The sequence below is a fragment of the Carassius gibelio genome, chromosome A7, assembly GCF_023724105.1.
Source record: "Carassius gibelio isolate Cgi1373 ecotype wild population from Czech Republic chromosome A7, carGib1.2-hapl.c, whole genome shotgun sequence".
Taxonomy (NCBI): Eukaryota; Metazoa; Chordata; class Actinopteri; order Cypriniformes; family Cyprinidae; genus Carassius; species Carassius gibelio.
The window spans coordinates 2,777,052-2,793,824 of NC_068377.1; the positions used below are offsets into that span (position 1 = coordinate 2,777,052).

Here is a 16,773-nt window from a genome sequence, read left to right on the forward strand (position 1 = left end):
TATGCTTCAAAAGTGGTGACTTGCACCCAATTGGAATCATTTTTATAGGAGAAACCAATTTACCATAACGAGAAAGCATTCTGGTCAAAATTTCGTTTGAAATAAAAGGCGGCACATTAGAAAGAGTCACTTTTTTTGAAGGAGTAGAAAGAGGGAGCACTTGGGTAAAAATACCATTGAGCTCTACTCCAATTTCTACCAACTGATTCGCTAAATCAATTGTCTTCACAAACACAACAATAGCGCTGTTCATGCGAGAAGCAGACAGAATGTTCTCAGGCCCAATCACTTCTCCAACAGCCAGGCTACAGTCTTCTATACTAACCGCTGAGTCTATTTTTACACCATGACGGCGCGTCAAAAAATCAAACCTTCCGCTACCTGGGCCAGCCATGCTCCCAGTACAAAACCGGGAGCAGACGCCCTAGAGTATTCTTTATACCTCCTTACCCTCCCAAATAAATGATAAAAACAAAAACTAAATTTTAATCACCCCGAAAAATGATACAATAACATAAAGAAATAGAAAGATAGAAAAAAGATTACCTGACACACACCAAACACCCAGCTCACACTCAAAGCTCCGCCCACTCACTCAGTCAGCACATGCGCACAGAGAGAGAGAGAGAGAGAGAGAGAGATGAATTGTTGTGCTGGAAGAGGCAGGTGGTTTCTGTCAGCACTGGTTTAAGCATGAATGGACATAAAAACTCATCCTTAGTGAAGAGCCAAACACACACACACACACACACCCTTACTTAACCTAAATTACAACATACACTATAGGTCAAGAGTTTGAAACTATTAGGATGTTTATACGTTTATGAAAGTAGTCTCTTCTGCTCACCACGGCAAAAACAGTAATATTGTGAAATATTAGTACAATTGTTAGTACATTAGTACAATTGTAGGCCTATTGTTTTCCATGCGAATACATCGTAAAACGTAATTTATTTCTGTAATCGAAGCTGAATTTTCAGTAGTGCTGTAAAACGATTAATCGCATCCAAAATAAAAGTTTTTGTTTGCATAATATATGTGTGTGTTCTGTGTATATTAAACATATATAAATACACATACATACAGTATATATTTTGAAAATATTTACATGTACAAGTGTCTATTTATATTCATGTAATTTATATTCAAAAAAATATATCTATGAACATAACATATTCTTCTGAAATATATGCCTGCGTGTGTGTATTCATATATACATAAAACATGTACCCAGCAAACATACATATATTACGTAAACAAAAGCTTTTATTTTGGACGTGATTAATCGTGATTAATCGTTTGACTCAAGTCTTCAGTGTCACATGATCTTCAGAGGTTTTGCAATATACTGACTATTGCTTATTATTATCAATGCTGAAAACAGTTGTGCTGCACAATATTTTTGTGGAAACTGATGTGTTTTATTTTTCAGAATTCTTTGATGAATAGAATGTTCTCCAGTTGAATAATTTTTTACTTAGCACAACATTTTGAATGGTAATGTCACAGATGAAGTGGCAACACTGATAATAATCAGAAATGTTTTTTGAGCAGCAAATTACAATTGGAAGAGAATTATACATTTAAATAGAATTATATCAAACTCATATAATTAGATTTCTGATGAATCATGTGACACTGAAGACTGAAGTAATGATGCTGAAAATACAGCTTCAATTCCCTTTTAAACTATATATTCACATAGACAACAGCTATTCTACATTGTAATAATATTTCACAATATAACTGTATTTCTGATTAAATAAATGCCGCCCAGGTGTTCTTATTCAACCGTATTCAAACACAATTGTTGGGAAACAAGCGCAATTTTAGTAGACAAATGGAGACTTGGACACACACAGAGAGTGACACACACACACACACACACACACAGAGAGAGACTGCAGGTGTTTTGGCAACGCCCCCTGCAGTAATTGTATTTCTGGCTTGGGCGAGAGATTGATTTAGTTAATTAAACAAAATGTATGAGGAGACATTTAGCTGCTGTCCTTGCTAACAAATGGTTATGCTAAACACTGAACGGCTAACCATGTCCAAAAAACCCACAACAGACACAGAAACATCACACACAACAGCTGCAGCACGGCTACGAGCTACAATTTCACAGCCTTTTAACACTCAATGCTTTTTAACCCCGGGTTAAGCAACATGTCACACTTGTCATTCGTGAACCCAGTGAATTGTGCTTCCGGTGGCATAAAGTGCGGAAGAAAGCAGTACCCAAGAACTTTTACAACTTTTCAACAACAAATAAAGTGATGAGAACGTTTTAGAAAAACCTGCATTCGATTTTCAAGAAAAGATTACATGTAAAAACTCTAAAATGTCATGTGGTGTAACCATGAAGCATCTTTAAAAATTGCCACAGTGATCCAGAATAAAAGAAGTGTAAATAAATAAATAAATAAAACTAAATGGGGGATAAAAATGATTTCCTCAAAGCCTAACACAGTAGCAAGTGTAGAAGCCATCTTTAAATTAGAGGTCACATGATCACATAGATCACATAGTGGCCCAAAATCACACAAAAAAAACACTGTACAGAAATAAAAAATAAAAAAAGTAAAAAGCAATAACACTTTTTCCTCTCGACTTCAATACATGCAAGTGTTTAATTTTTTTTTATTAATATTTTTAAGTAAAAATATTTTTTACAAATACCATGCATATGATATTCACAAAAGTTCCATTAAATTTCCATAAAACTGCTTCATTTTCTAATGAATAATAATCAAATATTATGTCCAACTACATGGAGTTTCCTTATCTTTTTGTCCTTCTTTTCATCAGTGATATCAGGACAGGTGTATCACCCTTACATCTTTAAAGTTATCTAAAAATGGATTTTAATTTATAAATGAAAAACATTTATCATACTGTGTTTATGAATTGCACTAATGTATTTTTAAAAACATATACCCTGTGAGCTACTGATCCCGGAACAGATTATCACACGCAAGTCTTTGCTTAATGCATTTATGAGAAATCTGGACGTTTTACATGGCTATATTTGTTCAACAATAATATCCTCTTATGAAAGGCAGAAACATGATATTATCATCTTTTAGTCTCAACAATTTAGTCTTAGCCAAAGTGATAGCAACGATACATGATCAACAAACCAAATCTTTTCACACTAAGTTCTCTCAGAATCCACAGCCTGGAGAAACACAAGCCGTCTCTGTGTATCATTCGGTGGAAAAGGGAGTCTCAGCACAGCGCGGTGACCTTGATCTGAATACAGACGGCATCTTATCGTACTGTTCCTAGACCTGCGCAAACACCCTCGCAAATGATGGCCCTCGCGCCGCAGTTCACATCGCCGCAATGCAGAGCCATTATTTAAAAGAGATAAAGACTTTCTCATTCAACTGTATCTGTGTTGAGGAAGAACGAGTGGGATACCCATCCTCCAGCCTCTTGGTTCGGTAGGTCAAGTCTTGGCCTGAAATTTAAACAACCTGGGGTGTTTCCCAAAACAATAGTTGCTAACCTGTTAGGAACTTAGTTGGTTGGCAATGGGAAACTGCATTGCAACCAACAAAGTTGCTAACTTAGTTAGCAACAATGGTTTTGGGAAACGCACCCCAGGTTATAAAGAGATGGGAATTACAATGAGAACAATGGCATCTACCAAGGTTTGCTTTACCTGGGTATTGCGAGTTTTGTTTTACTCTCGATAATATCAAATGGAGCAATAGTTGGGAAAATCAAATCAATTTAGTAATTTTGTAAGGTTTGGGCTGATGCAAATAAAATTTGGTTAAACTAGATTAAGATTTAAAGGAATAGTAGTAGAATATTCAACCAAGGTTTTGGAAATATCTCATTCTGCCTAGGTTTCTGTAAAACTTGACGAGCTGCGGAAAACCACGATCATATTTTGAACATGTTTTGCGCAACATGATATTGTGATATTTATCGTGCATCCCTACTTTTGCATTGAAAGCGTAATAATGCTTCCTACTGTACACCGGTGAAAACACGGAAATCTGGAAAATGGCATCAATGGCGGGGAAAGAGTTAACTGACAATCATAATTTTAAAATTGTCGGTGCTTTACTGCCTCTATGGTTCATTTAAACTGGAAAATGCAGTGAATTGTATGTATACATACGTTTTTGGTGAAATGTCACATTTTCATTCAGCCTATTTTAAACATATCTGAAAAAGAAAAGCGAAGCAGTCAGAAACAGAAGCAGCGGCACATTACCGGCCAATGAGATCGCTTCATATGGAAACAGTCAATACTGCTTCATTGAATGGTAGGCCTCTGAGTCGCCCAGGCTGTGAATTAACCGCTCGGTTATAAATTCCCTTCATTAGAGCACAAAACACACTGCGGCCAGTGGGAAGGCGAAGTCCCTGAGGGGTCCTGACGCACAAATTCATTTCAGATGCTCGGAGAAATCTGGCAGAAAATCACAACATATACCGCGAGAAAAAGTGAGCTGTTGTGAGCATTTTTAGGGCAACAGCTGACAGGAAGACAAAATGAGAAAAGCAATATCTCACCTGCTCTTCAGAGGAGTAAATAGCAGATAGCTCTTACAAAGGAAACCCTCGACTCCCATTGCATCTGAAGTGACAATCGAACAAAGCTATCGGATCACTATAATAAACCGCTTTCAACATCTCAACCCACACCTGCACAAGCTCAGACGTACACATATAGCCACAGACACACAGAAAATGAAGATTGCATCATGTCTGGGATTTCGGTCACAGTGTGACACATCCAAACTAGAGCTGAACAACATATTCATTATATTTCTATTTTTTTTCAGAGGAAAATATATTTCAGGTGCAATCTTTCAATTGCCTAAAAATTGGCTAAATACAAATGTGAATGGAATGCCCTATATTAAATAAAGTATATTTTTAAAGATACATATATTGGTAGAAAATATGTTCATATAAATATATTTTAGCAAATTTTTTGGCCACATTTTGTATATTTTTTAACGTATAAAAAAAAAAAAAATAAATAAATAATATATATATATATATATATATATATATATATATATATATATATATATATATACACACACACATATATATATATATATATATATATATATATATATATATATATTATTATTATTATTATTATTATCATTATTTATTTATTTTTAAATATATTTATAAATACACAAAATGTGGCCAAAAAATTTGCTAAAATAGGTTTCAAAATATATTTTTGATATTGCTGAGTTTTCTCTCGGCAATCTCTCTCACACTTATGATGCATTATTATCACTGTGTTTTTATATACAGTATGAGTTTTAAATAAGTTCCCAACACAATACAACTAAAGCATTTATTAATCTTGATAAATGCATTTTTTATTTTTATTTTTGCATTTTAAATGCTAATCATGCTGTTATTATTGTGAATTTTCAAAACTATATATATATATTAGTGACAATCATACAATTCAGTGATCAATTGATATATTATCTCTAATGCAATTTTGTCCCTGATGTTTTACAGATTTTCATAAATGCAATTACCGCATATATAAGGATCACACTATTCATGAAGTTATTTAATTTTATATCGCCAGCAATTTCATGGTGAATAAATCATGAATATTTGATATATCGCCCAGCTGTAGGTCACAAATAATGGCAGATCACACGTTGCAATTCAACCCCTTGACCCAATAGATATTGATTAATGTGTTTGGTTGATTTAATTTGAGACCAGTCGGGGTCAAAGGATCGTCTGTAATCAATCAAGCCTCTGAGGAGCTGCCGGGAATGCAGGAAAAATGAAGTGGAAGGTTTGGAGCGGGGGTTCATCAGCGAGTTGAGGCAGACATGAACAGGGTGACTGAACTAATCACATTTACACCGAGCACAGGAAGTGCATTTCCCAAAGCCCTCAGCCCGTATCGGGTGAATCCAGTCGGTGTGTTGACCGGCCGCGCTCCGTTTCTCAGACTTAATGAGAAAACTGTGTTTCCAGCTTTGTAAAGAACTTCTGGTGGTATTTAAATGACTAATGCTGCTTGAGAGCCATAAACAGCAAACACTAGAGCAGACTTGTGCTCACCGCAGAGATGAGGTCAACACTAAAACAAACACGCGCTCCCACACAGGCATTAGAGACGACTTAGAGACAAATCCACGAGGACAGGTTAGCTTGTGAGTAAAGCATTACATGGTGTCTCTTCAGAGATTCGGCTCTGTTAGCACACAAATACATGTTTACTTCGCTAGATGACAACATCATAGAACAATAACTATAATGATAACCACACACTGCCATTATTCCATCAGCTGCTTTAGCTTAAGCTCTTTAAAGCAGGATGCATGGATTCTGATTGGCTGTCAATGCTTAATCGTTCATCAGCTAAAAAAAAAAAACTGTTCTTGAAAGTAATTCCATGTCATCCTCTGTTGTGATGGTTGTGGACTTCATTGTTCTCATAGAAGTAGAATTGTTATTAAAAATTAGGGCCGGGACTTTAACGCGTTAATTGAGATTAATTAATTACACAAAAAATAACGCGTTAACTAAGATTAATTAATTACAGGAAAAAAATTCCCGCATTTTTAATAACTTATTTTTGCACCGCGGAATGTTTCTCACTGGATGAGTTTCGGCGGACCGATTATACTGGAGCACCAACTAGCGTTCGCTTATCACCGCAGCACATTGAGCCTCAAGTATCACCTAAACGCAAAACATATAGCAGCTAGCGTGGACTTTACACTTTATGTTGAACTATGTATTATTTTGTTGGTGCAACAGTTAATGATGAACTCTTTATTGTTTTGGCCAAGGTAGTTGAGAGTTGGACTTAGTATGTTATGGCCTCTGAAGCAACAGAGAGATGTTTTCTAATAGTCAGGGTTTCTAATGTTCTGAATGTAATTGACAGTATATTGTGTTTTACTTAAAAAAACACTTTACAGAAGGTTCCAGCACCTATAAGCTTCCTGATGTTCTGAAATGTACTATTTCTAAATTGTTTCTAAATATGCTATTGCTACACTTCATGGCAAACATTGCACTGGTCTGCTAGACTTGGTTGAACAAAAATAAACAGTATTTTGTTGCTTAAGCTTATGTATTCATTCATTATTCAATGGTATACTATAAATCCATGTGAAAAAAAATTACTTCTCACTGTTCTCAGGTCAAATATTTATCTGCGATTAAAATGCGATTAATTTCGATTAATTAATTACAAAGCCTCTAATTAATTAGATTATTTTTTTAATCGAGTCCCGGCCCTATTAAAAATGCATCGTTATCATACTTTAAAGATAAATATCCCTCTGCAGCCAGCAGCCTGTATATGAATAAACTCTATGGGTGCCAGAGCTTTTTTCTGTTTCTGCTCTAACATCAGGATTCAGAGATTCTCCAACCTCGGCCCGTTTTAGGAAATCTTTAGAGACTCATCTTTTTAAAGAGGCTTATTATGATTGAATTTGTTTTCATTTGTTATTGTCGTAAACTATTATGTCTTGTTGTACCACTTTGGGTTGAAAATAAATAAAACGCATTATTATTATGACAAATAAAATGCATTATTACTGTGATATATTCCAAATTAAAACTAGCATCCACACAAGATAATGTTCGGGTTAAAATAATAAGCTACATTGATAATAATGCTGGAGCTCTTTAAAGCAGGATGGATTTTGATTGGCTGTCAATGTTTTATTGTTAATCAACTGGGGGCGGGTCCTAAAAGTTTCATCAACTGGGGGGGGGGGGTATCTAAAATTGACTCCGATCATATCGTTCCTCTGTGTCATTATCGTTTATCGGTTATGTGGACTTTATCCTTGTAGAACCTGAACGATTAATAAAACTTTACAGTTACTGTTATCATATTTTAAAAATATGCTAATTTAACTATATCTACGTCTGCACCATTGTTCTGTTTATTTATTCATTTTTTTATTAAGCTAAATACTATCGATTCTATTGCTTTAGATTCAAGCCGAGAGCATGTCTTCTTTCCCTGCCTGGCAACTCTATTTTCTGACGAACATGTTATTCTAGACGAACGCTTCAGGCATCAATGCAGAACACATCGGCCCATTCAGTCCCGCTCTTCTTCCTGGAGAATGTCAAGCAGTAGCTCTCCAAGGAAAGCACGCATTCAGCCGAGACTAACAGAGCGCTCCTAATGTCCCTTCAGAGGCTCCTGGAAAAGGCCAGCTCCATTCCGCCTGAAGTGTGGACATTTCTGCAGTTTCCTCCCGACAACAGCAAATCTCCTGAAACTGATAGCGCGATGAACCCGCGGATCACAACCAAAAGAGTTCAGTCACATTTTCTCCACAGACTGCGTCAGTTTGCGCGGTTCGCCTTTGCGCAGCTGCGCGCGCTTCAGAAGAAAACCGTCCGGATTTAATGACATACGTCTTAATCCAGAGAGTTCCTAAGGAAGTTAATTGGAATCTTTGTTATGAATAAAACAAAAACGTGTACCAATGTAAAGTAGAACGTTAAAGAAGTGTTATTTATAAAAGGTGAGCGCAACGGAGCCATATGCACATATATAATGAAGCATTGCGGTACAACTTCTGTCTTTAACCACTCCAAAGCTCTCCACGTGATCTTTAACGGGAAATTAACAGATATGTCGGCTAACCAACCTTTTGAACAGAAACCACGCATTACAAATTGCATCAAAGACTGGACAAGGACTTGGAAACACGCACGCATATAAAACATCAGGACAGCGGCATCTGCGTGAATTCGGTTTGAAGGAAACACTAAAGGAAAGCGCACTGAAATCTGGCTGAACTTACCCGCGTCTCCGCGGAGCTGCTTGGTGATGGAGGGTCTTTTTGCGCACCGCGCGCACAGTCCGCACACGCGTCTCCGGACACAATCAGTCTCTTTTATGCGATGGAAATCGTCCTTGCGCGCAAAAATAAATGACAATACTCTGTTAGTCCAACGCAGAGACCTTCAGCCCTTCTATCCTGTAAAATGAAGTCCAAAGCGACGTTCTCGGGTTCATCAGTGTCCTGATATCCGATTGCTTTTCACAGGAGCTTCTGAAAATGAATAAAAAGGCTCCTTGTTTGGATCCCCATCACCAGTCTGAGTGCCACCTCGGCACGCCGTGTCCCCATATCGCCCTTGTCCCAAACAAATCAGATGTCGAGCAGCGGTTAATAAGACTGTACATCCAGAGTTCTCCAGCTGTAGGTGAAAGCAGCGCGCTGGTGAAGTCCAGGTGCAGCTCCGGTGTAATGCGCCGATCTGCGCGCGGTCACAGTCCGAGCTCGCGCACACACAGAGAGAACTGCGGGCTGAAAGAGGGTTGCCAGATATACTCGCAAAGCGGCACACGAGACGCGTCGGAAACAGCGCACAAAGTTTCTCTCTTTTTAATAGTACCAGAGCTATAATACATGTTAGTTTAGTGCCTTAAAAACGTGTCTAAATTTGTAGTTTGGAATCGTCAGGCTACTCAATAAGGAATCTAAGAATAAAATATAGGCTTGCAGAAAAACTGAAAAGCCTAATCGTCTATATAGACACCTGTAAATAATTTAGAGAAGGTTATTACTGATTAATTTAAGACAGCAGCGGCTTTTTTATGTTAGTAAAATACCTAAAGACAATTTATGCATTAAGAGACGAATTATCAGCAGTTTTCAGTTGTCTACAAATTGAACATTTAATACATGCTCATGATTGATAAAAGATACCAAATATGACCATCATGTCCAGTTTCACTTTAAACCCTAAAGTTACCTAAACAGCAGCACTTATATAAATGTCATGTTTCCTCCTCTAGAACAAAGTCAAGCGAGGATTGCATTCACTACGCCAATCTGGCAACCCGGAGTCGAGGCATAAAGTGGATAGACTCCAGTGAAAAGTCTACAGCTCCCCCTAGCAGTGCAAATGAAATAATCTCTCTTTCTCCCCGTTTTATACTCGCACAGAATTTTAATATATATATAAAAAATAAAATAAAACATTTCACACAACAGAACATGTTATTATCTTGGCCCGCTGACTCTCAAACGAGCTTTGACACCAGCAAACATGCCTGAGTCTTTAATCCTCATTATTACTGCTCTCATTCAGAAAAGAGCCAGCTGAGATCTGAGATTACCTGCAGGGATGCATTCAGTGTTTTGCTCAGATGTAGAGAGGAAATGTGTCACACAATAAATCCATTTAATATGGCAGACGAATAAACAACTAAAAGATTTATGTTTTCAGATTAAAGAGAGAAGTGACACGCTTGGGTTTCTTTCTTTCTTTCTTTCTTTCTTTCTTTCTTTCTTTCTTTCTTTCTTTCTTTCTTTCTTTCTTCTCACCATTACTGTTGCCCAGTTCTTTGGTGCTATCCGACTGATCAAATCAGATTTTCACCTGTGGACAATAAAACATATTCAGAATATTGCTTACATTTACTTCAGACAATGAATAAACGTTGCATTGGTTCTCCTGTGGGCAGGATGTGATATCATTATATAGCAGGACTGAATTTGTGCTGATTGGTCCAGGTATGTTACCTAATTAATATTCATGTCCTGGCACTATTTATGGAGCGATGTCATGTGCTTGATCTGCTCGGCTTTGTCGACGTTGTATGATATTTTGACATTGAGAGCCATTTTTGTGCTTGTTGTACATTACCATTTCATATTATTTCAAATAAATCTGAAGATCAAATGAGATGTTAAAAGTGAAATTTCCACAGTTTAAGGTCAAGTGTCAACATAATTATGAGGTCTCCAGAAATCTTGTACTTGTGTAATCAAGTACAATGAATGTGAATCTGTTTGATAACTTTTGTCTATTTTTCATTAGAATTTTTTCAGTGGTTTACATGCTTTTTCTCAAGACTAAGTGCACTTTTTCTCTTCATAAATGTCTCGTAATCAACTATCAGCTGCACAAATGCTGGCATTTTCCCCCTCACTTGATCTCTTTCTGCATCTAGCACAGAGCCTTTCGTCGTGGAATTAAACGGTACATTCTTGTATTGTCTGACCAAATTACAGGTTCTTCCAGTCAATACTTTCTCTTTCAGCCATTGTTACATAAGGTATAGCACGTCTCATACACAATGACTATTCAAAATACCTTGTAAAGTAAAAGATAAATACCCTTAGTATTGTGATACTAAATTACTGGATTTTAATCTTTTGAAAGTTCTCTTTGGAGTATATTCATTAAGAATATGCAATATTCTAAAAACCATTAGTAGTCTAGACGGAAATAGGGGTCCACGCGCACCCCCCGGCTTTTTTTATGCCACTTGATTTTTTTAAATCCTTAAAGTGTCTATTTTCATAATCTGCCAGGTGCCAAGCTGAAATAATCTCCCAAAGGGTTCTTTTTTAACCCTTTGCTGCACCCGACCTGAACCCGAAAATCTAAAAGTGATATAGAAAGTGGCATAACATTAGAAGTAAACAACATACAGAGACAAATGAACACATTTTCCCATACAATTCTGACCCCAGGAATTTAATGGAATGGTTATTTTTGACATTTGACAACATATTGATCTTATTTTTGGACAAAAATAGCAAAGAACGGCCAAAGATGTGTAAAGGATAAACTATTTTTTTCGTTTTCTCAAGCGCATAGGGTGATTTTTTTCCACAACATATTATTTCTTTATCATTCAAGTGTCTATTTTAAGATTGGATTGGCTACCAAGCTGAAATAATGTCCAAAATGCTTAATTTTTAACCCGAAAAATCCAAATATGATATAAAGTGGCATAACTTTTGATGTAAAAACAAATTCTGACCCCAGAAATTGTTATTTGTCATGTTTTATAACATCTTGACCATCTGTGGTCAAAAAGAGCAAAAAATGTTAGTTTGACAGCGTTTTTATTATACTTAACAGCCTGAAATATGATTTATTTTAACCTTTTACTTCACCTATCCTGAACCTGAAGATATTTAAAATAGTTTTACTTTTGAAGTAAACAAAACAAAGCAAATTAACTTAAATTTAAATAAATAAATAAAGAACTACAGAAAAAATCCAAAAAGGGCCAAAAAGTTGACTGAGCATTTTTGAATTTTGGGGCTTTTGCAGTTGGCGGGGGGTGCGCGTGGACCCCTATTTCCATCTAGACTATAGTAATTCTGAATGAAAATACCTTCAAAAGGTGATTAGTAGCTAGTGTAAAGACTTGCAGCATATGCTCAGTGTTTCTAGTTCTGTTTTTTTCTAGGTTTCTGAAACATACCTATAAGTACAATCCACTGCGGTTTCCAGGTGAAATGAACACTAGTGGCAGTAAAACACCAACAACTTAGATTCCTTTTCTCAAAAATTATGATAATAGGGCCAGGGGTCAGAATAGAGATGTAAAAATACTTACTATTTTCATAGTTCCTTGCACAGTACTTTGTTATGAGCTCAAAAGCAGTTATCATGGTGCATGATTTGTAAATTAAAACATTGTGACAATAACCAGCACCATACAGTATGTGTGGCTTTTCTGATGTAGTAAACTTGCTCAGTAGCGCACCCGATTTTACTTTTAGTTTAATTTGAGTGAGAAAATGCTTCATGCATTTGCAGAATGTGGTTATTGCATTTTTGTATTAAATAAATTGAAAACACTACTGTTGTGCAGACTGTGAATTAATAGGTGATGTAAAAATACATATAAAAATGTAAAAACTAATATGAGCATTCATCAGACATGCACTGTAAAAAATTTCTGTAAATTTACAGCATATTAACAGCGTAAATATACAGTACTGAACTGTTTTCTAAAATTACGGTGTCTTACCGTAAATGCACACGTGATCGGTGGGAGAGGGGGAACCAAAGGCTAGCTGACGCATGGAGGAGCATGGTTTCAGTCAAAGTTTTATGGATTTCATCTCAAGTTGAGGCTCATTTACAGGTAAGCAGATCAAAGTATGAATACATTTTTTATCTTAAACTGCAGCGTTTTTTTAATGTGGGCACAATATTTTAATTTACCTTTGACAAATCTTGCCAAGACGGTGAACTAGCATGAATGCAATTTTTACAAATTTCTCCTGAAAGTTAAGCGTGTATGAGTGTGTTTGTGAAGGATTTGCATCGTTTTTTTTTCTTTCCTGGTGTAAAATCCTGTAAATGTTAAACTTGTAAATAGTTAAATATAAAATACTTGCGTTCGCTGATTATTTAATTGGATATGAATTGAACATATTTGGCAACTTTAGAAGATGAGCACGTGATCGGTGGGGGAGGGGAGCAACGGTTAGCGTCTGATACCAGAGAAAAGTCTCTGTGAATAAAACGGATATTATCTCAAATATAATCTCGATTACAGATTGCAGATAACGAGGATATGAAGTAAGTGTGTTTTCCTGATTTTCTGAAACACTTATTTGCACAATTATATTTACATTTTGCATTGGCGCCAACCCAGTGTAGTTTAAAATGGAGGATTTGTTTTATTTGCATTAATGTTGCTAAGTTAGGTGCGTATAAAGTTGGTAACTTATATATTATCCTTATATATTGGGAAATCGAAAATAGGCCAGTAAACTTGACTGGATAGATGGAAAGAGTAGCGTTAACGTTATGGTGAGAAACGTTTGTTTTTTTCGGAGTGACACATTAGTCTTTTAATATGAGTCGTATCTAAAACTAGTTAGAGTGTAATCTAAATATATTCGAACTTATTGTTAATAAAGTGGGCTTTGTATGTGAGCACATTTTAATTTTAATTTTGCACTGGATTTATTGGCACAAATCTCTATATCACAGAGGAAACGTTACTGCATTCACTTACATTCTAACTTGTTCCTCAGCCTCAAATACAGTTTTGTGTGTGTGAGAGAGAGAGAGAGAGAGAGTGTGTGTGTGTGTGTGTGTGTGTGTGTGTGTGTGTGAGAGAGAGAGAGAGAGAGTTAGAGAGAGAGGAAGAGGAGAGAGCAGTAGACAGAATATTTTTAAGTGTTTTTAATGAAAAGTTGGAGGATGTCCCAGGATGAGAACAAAGATATGGTACACCTGCTTGTCAAGATTCTAACGTTAATGTCCCACTTCCAGGAACACGAAGATGGACTTGTTTCACATGCAGATGTAAGTATTTAATTTTCTTCTTTCCACTTCACCACATTATATTATGTAATATTATTATTTGTGTATTGTGTGTTCTCTACAGGTTGCAGCATCTGCATCTGAGGTTGAGAAGACACTCAATCTACCTGCCAATCCTCATCTGATTTTGCTGGGTTAGTGTGTCATTGCACATGATGAAGAAGAAACATTTACTGATGGCTGAGATCTAAAATTGTTAACATTGCTGTTGTGCACAATTGTTAAAATTGCTTCTTTTTTTTTTGTGAGTGTCCAGTCAACATTTTTGACTGCAGTTGCAACAGTGTTTTGCTGTGTACTACATCTTCAACCTGCAGTATCAAGAGGCAGCTTGTTGCACGTTAGAGTTTTTTCAAAGGTAAGTGTTTTCCTTTTTGCGTATGTTTTAATCACTCTCTTAGAATCTGTGGTAACACTTTATAATAAGTATACAGTAGTAAAGTAATAAATTATTTGCAAACTAGTTACCTCAACCTTTCTCCTGTGTTCTACTTGTGTTCTTCCATTTCAGTTTTTTCAGTTCATCATCTGAAACACTGTCAAATGTGGTTTTATTCGCATGCCAGACACAGAGAAAATAGGAGAAAGGCATGTAGATCCACATTAAATCCAAACGAGTCATAATATATATATATAGATCGTTTGCAAATGATTTATAAGTGCTTTATTACTTTATACTTATTATAAAGTTTTACAAAATTAATCTAAATTCTAAACCAAATTCATTAATCAGAATTTTGAAAAATGGTTATTATACACTTCGGTAATTTTTAATGCAACTTTCCTTAGATGATTCTATGGAATAAACCCAGAAAGAGGCTCAAAGACCTGCCGAGGCAAGGTAGTCTCCAAGAAGACGGGGAAGGTGGTGAATAAGAAGTCCACTACAGTCAATCCAAAGGTTGCCACTCTACAAAAAAATCGAATGGACTTCAAATGGGACTTCATCTAGGCAAGTGAAGTTACACATACATTTTCATTAAATACAGTTCTTAATACAACTTATTTCACAGTTTACACACACAGAATATTTCTCACATTTAAACTTGTTTAACAAAAAAAAAATCAACATTTAAAAGTAGTCAGTTGAAAAAGACTGGTGTGACTCATTTTGGTTACTAACGTTGTGTCCCTGTAGTTTGCATTACATAAATAAAATAATTTACAGCAAAGAAACGGTTTTATAAATAAAATCCACAAACCTATATTTGACCCAAAAAAAAGTCGTCAGTGGCACTGAGAACTACCCTGAAGAGGATACAGTCCGCACTCATTACAACCCCCCCCCCCAATGTTGTTGCGACTGTTCAGTCCCAGGTTACACAAAAACTATCCAAACACACAAAAAAATTTAGAGGTTTTAATAATATAATCATTTTATTAAAACCATGAATTTTTTTTATTTATTTTTTTTTTTTGAGTACATGCACACTATTAATCAGTTTAGTTGGTCCACTAATGTTGCTCAAAGTCTGCTTAATATTTAACTTAACACTCATGAAGAAATTAAGTAAATATGTTTTATAATTTTTTTTGTTTTGTTTTAACTTTTTCAAATTATATCTTAATGGTTAAAATACATTTTAGAAATACGTTTTATTCTCAAATTCCATTTTTATTCCTGTTACAATTAAAACATGGAATAACAATTGTGTAATTATTCCTTAAACATCATTTTTAATGATTATTATTATTTTTATTACTATAATTCTTATTTGTATTATTATATTACTTTGAAAATGACATATTCTACTGTACAAAAGTGATATATTTCCGTCACAATCACATCACATTAGACCGAACCTTTATTTTGAAGGATTGATGTGAAGACACTTTTTTTTTTTTTTTTTTGTGTATGTGGGATAGAGCTGCAACTATTGATTATCTTTTCTGTAAACTAATGTGACGTGTGGGTGGAGCTAAAGAATCACTAGCGCCAGTAGGCTTTTGCATTGAGAGCGTTTGGAAGTTGTGACATTAGCGTGAGGAAAAAAAAACATCATCCAAAACAAACCATGGCTTACAGTCAGATTCAGCGTTTATTTATGATCCAGAATCAGATCCCGAGGCTGAAACTGAACGAGAGCAGCAGCAGCAACGACTCGCTCCGAGCGGGGCTCGAACCCGGGTCTCGGCATGGGAGGCGGACACACTAACAAGGAGGCAGAGATATTTTAAGCAGTTTTACTCACCGCCTGCGGTTCCAACACACGATCGTGACCCTTTTTCGTTGGGATTGCATCATCCTTAAGAAATAAATGATACCCAAATCCGTCGTCAAACTGGGCCTTTTTTGTAAAACAAGCATCTTCGAAATGCAGGGAACAAACACAAACACTTGCACAACTCCGTCGATGCTCTGTAAAAATAAACTCCATCCACTGGTCCCTTAATGCTGTTTTTTTTGGTAATCTGTGCAGGGTTGTCTTGCCCTGGCAACCAAAAAGACACTTCTTTGTGACATTTTGCGACGCTCTGATCAGGGAATGTCTGTGCTCAGCCTCGCTATACGTGAGCGCGCGCTCTTCCGGCAGAAGTGCCCTTAGGACCCATATAAGGAAATTCTGCTCCATCTAACGTCACACAGAGCCATACTCGAAAAAAACTTTCCGAAACTTGTGACAAACCGGAACAAGTACAAACGTTCAAACGTACAACTTAATTTTTGAAACTTTG

The 16,773-nt window shown here is 36.1% G+C and overlaps 1 protein-coding gene and 1 long non-coding RNA gene across 9 annotated transcripts in view; one reads left to right on the forward strand and one right to left on the reverse strand.

The window, feature by feature from the left end:
• LOC128016417 (adhesion G protein-coupled receptor L3) overlaps positions 1-9,324 on the reverse strand; it is a 251,076-nt gene extending 241,752 nt beyond the window's left edge. For 5 of the 8 annotated variants that reach the window (XM_052600904.1, XM_052600903.1, XM_052600900.1 and 2 more), the window contains exon 1: positions 8,805-9,323. The gene's annotated coding sequence lies outside the window, so the exon portion shown is untranslated. Of the gene's footprint in view, positions 1-8,804 lie in introns of all 8 variants that reach the window. The other 3 variants (XM_052600902.1, XM_052600898.1, XM_052600897.1) reach the window with 1 other exon arrangement.
• Positions 9,325-13,544: 4,220 nt separating this feature from the next.
• Positions 13,545-15,046, forward strand: LOC128016420 (uncharacterized). Its single transcript, XR_008184170.1, has 3 exons — positions 13,545-14,079; positions 14,162-14,455; positions 14,887-15,046. It is a non-coding gene; the product is annotated as an uncharacterized LOC128016420 (long non-coding RNA).
• The last annotated feature ends 1,727 nt before the right edge of the window (positions 15,047-16,773 follow it).